The 9981-nt window shown below is 38.3% G+C and overlaps 1 long non-coding RNA gene across 1 annotated transcript; it reads left to right on the top strand.

Annotated features, from left to right (window-relative positions):
* Positions 1-278: 278 nt before the first annotated feature.
* LOC120593796 (uncharacterized) lies at positions 279-2602 on the top strand. Its single transcript, XR_005650447.1, has 3 exons — positions 279-1093; positions 1194-1331; positions 2481-2602. It is a non-coding gene; the product is annotated as an uncharacterized LOC120593796 (long non-coding RNA).
* Positions 2603-9981: the final 7379 nt, after the last annotated feature.

Raw genomic sequence — 9981 nt, 5'->3', positions numbered from 1 at the left:
GCTTCTGGAGTAAGTGGGAAAAGTGCTAGCTGCTAACTGGTGATTTGGCATGTGCCGTAAAAGAGCCTCTGACCAAAAAGCAGCTCTGCCTATGCCACTGAAGCCTGCAGGACGTCACTGGAGCCTTATTTCTTTGACATAATTCATCTTGTTCTTCCTAGAGTCATTTGGCCATCTCCAGCAAAAGCCGTGCTTTTCAACACACCTGAAGGATGCGATACATCCCTTTCCTTAACAGTGCAATTGTCTGTAGGAAGGAAGAGAGTTGAGTGGGGAGATAGGATGGCTATTGATTGAAGCAAGCCTCCAGCAGGTGCCTCTGTGATATCACAATTTCCTCTAGAAAACCTTGGTCATGAATCTAATAATAAAGTGACCCAATCAACAACTAACTAGAAGGGCCCATTTTATCTAAGTTTTGGATAGATATTTGGATGGTTTGTAAGGCATGATGGCACTAAATGCGATTTCATAGTTTTATAGCATAACGAAGAAAATTTCTTTGATTGCTTTTTCTTTGAAATGAGGCCTAGGACTACACATTAACCTCTAAAAGTCTTGGCGGCCTGTTTAAAACCTAGTCACAGATTCCTAAGGACAGAAGCAGCTTGGTTGAGGTTGGTGAGAGCAAGGCTTGGGGTGGTGTGGGAAGGAGTGGAGGTATAAGGTGGAGATTCCGAAGGGAAAGGAACCACAGTGCCTGGCTTTTAGATGGAAGGAAGAGAAAGAGCACTAAGATTTCTGCAAGGGCTGAGGAGCACCAGTCTTGGGAGTTGGTGAGGCGGGGGTGGTACAAGTGCTAAACTTAAGGAGGCACCCTCTGTCAGGTTCAAATGAGCACGGGCCTGGTGCCTGAGAGTGAGTGCCTCCTTAAATTTTATGTCTTGGAAGCTTGATTTGCTAATCCAAGTCCAAGCCCTGGACTGAGATGACTCGACATTTCTGGTTTCTCCAAGACAGTTTCAATACCATTTACTTTGATTGCTCAAGAGGTTCCGATAAAAATCTAAATAGCACAACTTTGGGGAAGAAAGTCTCAGATGAGTATAGAGCTTATACTATAGTAAATAGAGGTTACAGATTAACATATAAGGTAAAAAGTAAAAAAACCAAGTTTTCTCCAAACTAGGGTTTGTTTGTGTTCCAGGTACAGGCATATCTTGTTTTATGCTTTGTTTTATTGCACTCCACAGATGTTGTGGTTTTTACAAACTGAAGGCAAGACCCTCTGCCACCAAAAAATTGCGATTCGCTTTATTGTGGTACTCACTTTATTGCAGTGGTCTGGAACCAAACCCACAGGATCTCCAAGTCATGCCTGTATTCATCTGGTGAGCTGAGATTTCCTTCTTTTCCTTCATATTCTTTTCTCTTTCAACTCTCTCCCTCTATTCCTTTCTCCCCTCTTCCTTCTGCTCTGTGTGACACTACTGAAGTGACTGCCTTTCTTTTTTTTTTCTTCCTCCTTCTTTTGCTTCCCTTGCTTATAACAGATTCAGAGGGTATAAAAGAATCGAATATCTGTTTCACAGCCATTTCATAAACAATACAGGCTCCTTTCTTTCAGTACCACTAGGCAATGAAAAGCGCTGTAGGAGGACATTTGTGACAGTAGAGTGATGAATTCATGACGACTCTGCAGTGTAGACTTGAAACAGGTCCACTGTGTTTCTCTGCATTTAGCCGAGACCAAACTAGAATGAATGCCCATGGGTGCTCAGCTGGATACATGAAACAAAGAGGTTTTCTATTTTGTGATGAAAGGAAATAATTTGGGGGGAGGGAAAAAACCTACCCAAGCCAGAAGTTTAGTTTGTGTTTGTTTCAGCCAAATTGCTTCAAGCCCTGTCATATACTTCATATACTTCTGTGACCCTCCATTGTTGGAGAAATGTTTTTAAAGCTTTTCAGATGTTGTTAAACCTCTCCAGAAGTTTATTTTAAAATGGAGTTACTAACATAGCTTTTTCAATATTAGATCATATTCAACATTTTTCACTTGAGCAACTTGAACTTTTTGAACTAAGTTCCTTTTCTTCAAATTCCATTTTGAAGTAGTCACAACTCACATGAAATGGATTTCAGAAATTTATTTTAAAATCAGATAAGGATTAAAAAGGTCTAGTCTACCACAACAAGAGGAAGGATTAACATGGCTTATGCCATTCTCCTTATTCTTGTTTAAAATTTATCATGATAAAGATTATGCAATAAGAAAACAAACTTTCAGTCACGGGTGGAAGCCTAATGTGTGTGGTTTTGTATGATGCATACTGCACAATGCTGGGGACTCCCTTCACACTGGAGCCATTGAGCACTTGTATATTTATTATAGTAATTTCCTAGCAAATCACTTGGAAATGTTTTGGGGAAGGAGCTCCCCTTCAACACCCCAGTTTGAAAAGGTGCCATCTAGAAAAGCAGTGGCCCTGATGCTAATTTAATATTTAAAAGGTTTATTTTTGCTTCTTTGGTCCTAGGCCTCTAGCTGAATTGAAATGATTAATCTGGATTGGTTGAATCCTGCTGTGCTTAAACTTAGGACCTTTCTCCCAACTTGCTGATCATTCCAAAACCAACCAACCAACCAACCAACCAACCAAACAAACAAAGGTGAAGTATTTGCATACTTCAGTTCCCCTTGTTTTCATTTGCTTTCTCTTAGGCCTGCTTCTTAGTGGGTTCTTGCCTTAGTCCTTCTCTTATGCCAGGTGCTGTTCTAAGCTCTTTTCTTTTTTTTTTTCTTTTTTTGTCTTTATTGAACCATAATAGACAATTAATTGCTTATATATACATTGTACAATTCAACGAGTTTTTTTCCAGTTCTAGTTGGCATACAATAATATATCATTTTCAGTTGTATAGCATATTGATCAGAGATCCACATAACTCACAAAGTGATCACCCCCTTAAATTTAGAAACCTTCTTCCCCCTTACATATTATTAACTATCTTCCTCATGCTACACACACTACATCTCCACGTCTATTCTGCAACTATCCATTTGTAATTTTTAATTCCTTTGCCTTTTTTTGTCCCCTCCAACCCCATCTAGTATCCCTCTAAATATTCTCTGTATCTGTGAGTTTATTTCCACTTTTTCTTGTTGTTGTTGTTGATTTTGTTCTTTAGATTCCACATTACATGAAATCATGCAACATTTGTCTTTTTCTATCCAACCCATGTCATTAAGTGCAGTACCTTCTAGGTCCATCAAGGCAATATTTTTTTCCATCCCCTTTCTTTTAGTCTGCGTGTGTCTTTTAATCTGAAGTGAGTCTCTTATGGGCAGCATACATAGGGATCTTGTTTTCTTATCCCTTCAGCCACTCTGAAGAGGAATTTTCCACTCAAATGGCTAACCTTGTAATCAGCTCTTTGTTCTGCTTCTGTAGACATGCTTGTTGCATAGGCTGAAGGGCACGGTGACCTTGAGATCAACTGAACACTCATCCTTCCCTTTGCTTGTTCTGTCTTGATAACAGATGTATTGCCTTTGCTTGTTAAGTCTTATAAAGGTAAGGTTACCCCTGATTTCGGGGCCCAGATCTTCAGAGCACTAGCTCTTCTGGGACCACCAGCATAATAAACGTGAGTTCTCCAACTCTCTGAGTGGTGCTTGATTTCTTGCTGGTCTGATTTTTCTGCAACAGCTCTATCTTTTGGTTGGAGCACTTAACTCTTTACCATTTGAGGTACTTGTTGATAGTAATGTAGTTGTTACCATTCTTTATTCTTGTTTTTGATGCATATTTTTTCTTCTTATAGAAGTCCTTCCAACATTTCCTGTAATACTGGCTTGGTGATGATAAATTCCTTTAGTTTATTTTTGTCTGGGAAGCTCTTTACTTGTCCTTTGACTGTAAAGGATAGCTTTGCTGGATAAAGTATTCTTGGTTGTAGATCCTGAGTTTTTACCATGTTCAATATTTTGTGCCAAGCCTTTCTGTCCGGCATAGTTTCTTTTGAGAAATCAGCTGCCAGTCTTATGGGTGCTCCCTTGTAGGTAATTTACTGCTTTTCTCTTGCTGCTTTTGTTCTAAACTTTTGATGGATTCTAGCTCATTGAGTCCTGTGTTGTTAACCCTTTTTGAAGGATGAGGAAACTAAGGCTCAGAGAGAATTATTTGCCTGTGGTCACACAGCCAGTCAGTGGCAGAATCAGGATTCAAATCCAGGGAATGTGGCATTAAAGTTCCTACCACTCCACTCTTCTGCCTCTCCTGAGTTGGTGTGTTTTTCTTGAAACCTGTGCCACTGTATAAAGTCCTATTTTAAACTGCTCTGGTCATCCACTGTCTGACAATGGTTCTCTCCTTCATTCATTCTCATATTTACTCAGACCTCCTCTGGCCACTGTCGTTTGGTGCCTCACCAGACATCCTTGAGGACCAGCCCTAATTTGAATCAATTCTCTTAGTCTTGGTTCCCTCCAATTCCAATTTTTTGCCATTCTCTACTGACTGACAGCTGAGGTAGACTCTATCCACCCTGTGACAGATGAGGATAGAAATGGGCAATTGCTATTAAGAGCTATGTGATTCCTGGGCCTTTTTTTTTTTTTCCAACCTACCAATGTGGCAAAGCCTCAGGAGTCGGTGGTGTGCTGCCTTGGTCAGAGTATGGAGAAATGGAAGTCTCTTTTGTTGGTGGGAAGATATACCAGTGCAACTGCTTTGGAGGGCAATTTGGCAACCTGTCACATGCATTCAGAATATAGCTAGACTCTGACCCCATTTTAGTACCTCCACTACTGCCACCCAGATCTGAGCCACCACATTTTTCACACTGATTTTTCACCTCCTCTATGGTCTCCTTGCTTCCACTCTTGCCATTCCCCACCTCCCCCAAACAAAACAAAACAAAACCAAAAACACACATTTCAAGCATTTTAAAACAAAAGCCAGATCATGTCACATGTCCTTCTCAAATCTTTCCATTGGCTTTCCCTTTCATTAAGAGCAAAAGCTCAAATTCCCGTAGTGGGCTACAGGTCACTACATAACTTGGTCCGAGCACCTCTTTGATCTTATCTCTTATTCTGCCTCGTTCCCTTTGCTCCAGCCACACTGGCCTACTTGTTTTTCCATGAACATGTCAGTGATCTTTCCATTCTAGAGCCTTTGCATAGGGTGTTCCCTCTGCCTGAAATAGTCTTCCCTAGATATCTGCAGGGCCAGATCCCTTACCTCCTTCAGGTCTTTGATGAAACACCACCTTCTTCATGGGGGCTTCAAGATTGATTTAAGATTGCAACCTCTTGATCCCATTCCCTTTTATCCTTCTCTACTTATTTCTATTGCTGTTACCTATTTAATATGCTACATGACTGACTTATTGTGGTTTTATCTGTTTCTTTTAATGAGACTGGAAGATCCACAAGGGCAGACATACATTTTTCATTTTTGTTTATTGATGGTGCCTGGCAAGCTGTCAAGTAAATATTTATTTACAATACTTATTAACTATTTTTTGAATTTATTAAATGGCATTTTACTCAGCAATTCCATTTCTAGGAATTTACTTTGTGACACACTTATACATGTATACAAAACAATATAAACACTGCTAGTCATTGAATATTATTTATTATAGAAAAAGGCTGAGCAGTTATCTCAAAAGATTAAGCATTACCTGAATGGGGCTTTTTAAGGGATTGGCCAAAGTCTCAAACCAGATAGGAAAAAAGTTGGTTTGTGTTCCACTACTTCCTAGAAAGTGGGGCCGATGTTGAAGACCAGATAAGTTATAGTCAGAACTTCATTTTCTTTGCACCTCTGAGTAAAAACTTAAAATATATACATATGTAGAGTTGTACTTTTCCCATTACTCCTAAATTGATGAATAGGTTGCCAGTAATGCAAAAGCGTCTCTGTTTCTCCTATTCCTCATGCTCTCCACTTTTAATTCAAAATGCCTGATCCAGAAAAGGAGCCAGACTCTTTCCTTCTTTCTCCACTCAATGATCCTATTCTCAACTCCAGGTCCCTTAAGGCAATGTCAGGTCTTCGCTGGAGTGAAGAGAGGACATGAGACTTATATTGGACATGAGTTGGGGATTTTGAACAAATTAAAATGATATTTAACTGAAAGTGGCAAGAAAGTTATAGAATCTTCCTGAGAAGTCCTGTAGGAGAAAAGAAGATTCTTCAGAGCTCAGTTAAATTATGGTGCATGAACCAAAATTTACCTTGATTTAAACTCCACCGGGCTGATATTTTTCAATAAACTGGATACCTATTTCTCTATGTAAACACAGGAGCATGTCTTGGAAAACACAGTAAACTGTTTCAGTAATTATCTTTGGGGAAGGAGAGTTTGAGATGGGATTCGTGTGGGGAGAAAATGTACTTTTCACTCTGTACCCTTTTGAACTTAAAAAAAAATAGCATGTACATATATTACTTAAAAATGCAAATAATTTAAAACTAAAGTAATTAGAACTGTATGATACCAATAGAGCAGAAGGCCGAGTTAAGAAATAGCCCTGAAAGCTACATGTCAGTTCTATATATATTAAAGGAGTTTCTTACTAATGGGAGGAATAATTGTTGTGGGGTAAACCAGGGAACTTGTAATGGAAAGAAAGCGAGGTTTGCTGGGCATGAGAAGGAAAACTTCTTTACACTTGGAGGAAGATCTGTAGAAGATGGAGTAGGAGACCCTTGGACCAGAGATGAATGTTAGAAATCAATACAAACTGCTGATGCTTTTGCTTGAAGGGAGATAAAAGTTGTGACAGATGCCTGCAAAGCTTTTGGCAAGGAATGGGGTTCCATTTGGTATGATGCATTTCAAGGTTAAGCTCTTTTGTGTCATGTAGATGTGGCATGTTTTTGGCTCAGTGCTGAACCTTGGCGTTTGGGATTTACATAATTGCAGAAGGCGTTTAGTCAAGAGGCAATGAAAAATGATTTGGCTTACGACATTTGATATAATTCCTCACATTTATGTTCAAGCAATAGAAATCACCACCAACATACCAGGAAAGGATTCTGCCAAAGACGAAGAAAAGAGAAAGGTCATTTAGGTTAACACGTATTAAGCGTATTTCCCCACACATGATTAATTCTATTCTCAGTTGTGTGAAATAAATAAAAATTGTGGAATAATACACATTCTGTGTGTACAGGCAGTGGCTAGAGAGTGGGACAATAACCCTATCATATTCCTAAACTAAATAAGTGCTGGTTAAAGGAATTCTGATGAAATGAGGTGTACAGCTGGACGTAGGACTGGATGCAATAAATGTGGCCTGTCTACACAAATGCCTGCCACAGTTCTTTTCCATGATATTCGGAAATAAAAGGAGAAAAACTATAAAATAGTAATATAAATAGTCAAAAATTTAGATCTCTGCCTTGTTTTAGGATTCTTTGTCATTGGGGAGCACACTCCAAGGTGTCTACTGGATCTTTAAAAAAAGGCCACTATTGGCTTTATCTTGATGCTTGTTACTCATTTAAGCCACTGGATTTGATGGGGTCAGGCCAGTCATGTTGCATAGGGAGTGTAGGGAGTGTCTTCCCAAGGAAGAACTGCTATTCCAACTCCTCTTGGCTCATTCACACTCTTTCTACTGGATTTTAAAATGTAAGCTTTAGAGTTAACAAGTAGGAATGCTTCTATTGCATACAGAAGCCCTCACTCAAAATGGCTGGAGCAAAATAAAGATTTGGGTGGAGAGGAATATATAAAAATGGTGGTATATTGAATATATATAGCAACTAATATGAACCAACTATTGTAAGTATCAATGTTAATAAGTATAGAAAATGTGTTAAATGAAAAATAAGTTGGTAGATGGGTTAGTATTTAGGTAAATACACTATTATATATTACTTTGGGACAAATACACATGTAGTAAAAGTATAAAAATATGGGGAGAAACAATAGGTATCACATTTGGAGAAGGGGAATAAAGTAAGAAGAAGGATTTGGAAAGGTTACAAAGGGAGTTTCAAATACATCTATTAATGTTATTTTACTTAAAACAAATCTGGTGAGGATGGGATAGAGATGGAAGAGAAGGGAACAGAACTTGTTGAAAGCCTTACTGTAGAAGTAGAGCAGCTGCTTCATTTTTTTTTTGGATGGCAGTGTCTTTGCATTTCTGAGCCAGGACAGACAGTGGGGAGGGGCAAAGCATCTTTCTACCTTCTTTTCAGCCATCGGGTTTTCTGCAACCCAGTGCCAACACATTCATGGGTCACCAATTATATTTCACGATCCGATTCTAAGGGCTTTACAAATAATGGCCATTTCTCCCAGATTTTAACAATTAATTTCCAGTTTTAGTTTTCACTATTGTAAGTTTCCATCATTTTTTTTTTTTGTGGCGGGGGGAGGGTCTTATTAAGCATTTGTATTAGTCAAAATAGGCTAGACTATACTGTTGTAATAAACAAATACCCAAATTGCAGTGGCTGAATCCAGTGAAGATTTTTCTTTCTAGCTCCTGTAGTGTCCTATTTATATATTCCTGGTCACTAGGCTTTCCTCAATGCATCTCCTCAAAGAAGTATCCTCATTTATCCAGGCTTCTTACATTGTACAACTCTGCCACCTTCTTAGACATAGGGATGGAGAAGAAATATGGAGGCAGTTGTGAAGAATGTTTAATGGCCAGTTCTAAAAAAGTGGTGTACTTCACTTTTGGCCAATACCATCAGCCAGAATTCAGTCACATAGTCTCACCTAGATGCAAAGGGACCCAGGGAATGTAGCCTTCCTCTGTGCCTGAGAGGAGGATAAAATAGTTTGGTGAATCTATAGCATTGTCCAGCCACCAGATTTTATTGAGAATATAAGACCCTGAGACAGAACTTAAAACCACCACGTTTATTTTTTTAAATTTGCTTTTGATTATTTACTTAGTCGTTATTAATCATGTGATAAATACCTGCAAACTCACCAGCCAGAATAAGATCAGGGGCCCTGACAATACTCTACAACTAACTATATAGCCTTCCTTTCCTACATCCCTGACTCTACACAAGATAACCATCATCCTAAAACAACATTGATCACTTCATTGTTTTCTTTTTTTAAATCAAATTTTCATCTTGAGATAATTCTATATTCACATGTAGTTGTAAGAAATAACACTAAGAGATCCTGTGTGCCCTTTACCCAGATTACTCCAGTGGCAACACCTTGAAAAACTATACTATAATATCATAACCGGGACATTAACATTGATGTAGTCAAGATATAGAACATTCCCATCATCACAAGGATCAGTTATGTAGCCACACCAGCTTCCCTTGGGCCCTCGAACCCTTGTTAACCTCTGGCAACCACGAGATTTTTCTACTTTTGTAATTTTATAATTTCAAAAATGTAATCTAAATGGAACCACTTCCCTTTGATTAGAGTTTTTTTTTTTTTTTTTTCTCATCATATCCTTAGGAGAGATTTATCTGAAATTTGCATGTACCAAAAAACATTTCATTTTATTGCTCAGTAGTTCCATGATACGGACGTGTAGTTTGTTTAACCATTCACCCATTGAAGGACATCTAGATTGTTTTCAGTTTTGAACTGTTACAAATAAAGCTGCTATAAATGTTCAAGTACAGTTCCATTTTTGGTGAACATTCATCTTCATTTCTCTGAGATATGCCCAGGAGTGCAAATGTTGAATTCCATGTTTTAGCTATTCTAGTTCCCTGTCTTTCCATGTACTGTAAACTGTAGAATGATCTTGTATATAACTACAAAAAGTCTTGCTGGGATTTTGGCAGAAATTATGTTAAACCTATATATCAATTTGGGGGAGCATCAACAGCTCTACTATGTTGTCTTCCAATCTATGAACATGGTTTGACTCACCTTTTAATTAAATCATCTATGATTTATTTCATTACTGTTTTGTAGTTTTCAGCATACATGTCCAGTACATATTTTGTTAGATATATACTAATTATTTTTTGTTCAGTCATTAATGATATATTTTAAATTTCGGTGCCCACATGTATT

This window comes from Pteropus medius, unplaced genomic scaffold (assembly GCF_902729225.1).
Source record: "Pteropus medius unplaced genomic scaffold, Ma_sr-lr_union100, whole genome shotgun sequence".
NCBI lineage: Eukaryota > Metazoa > Chordata > Mammalia > Chiroptera > Pteropodidae > Pteropus > Pteropus medius.
Note: the sequence above shows the minus strand (reverse complement) of the source record. Positions and strands in the feature narration are given on the sequence as shown.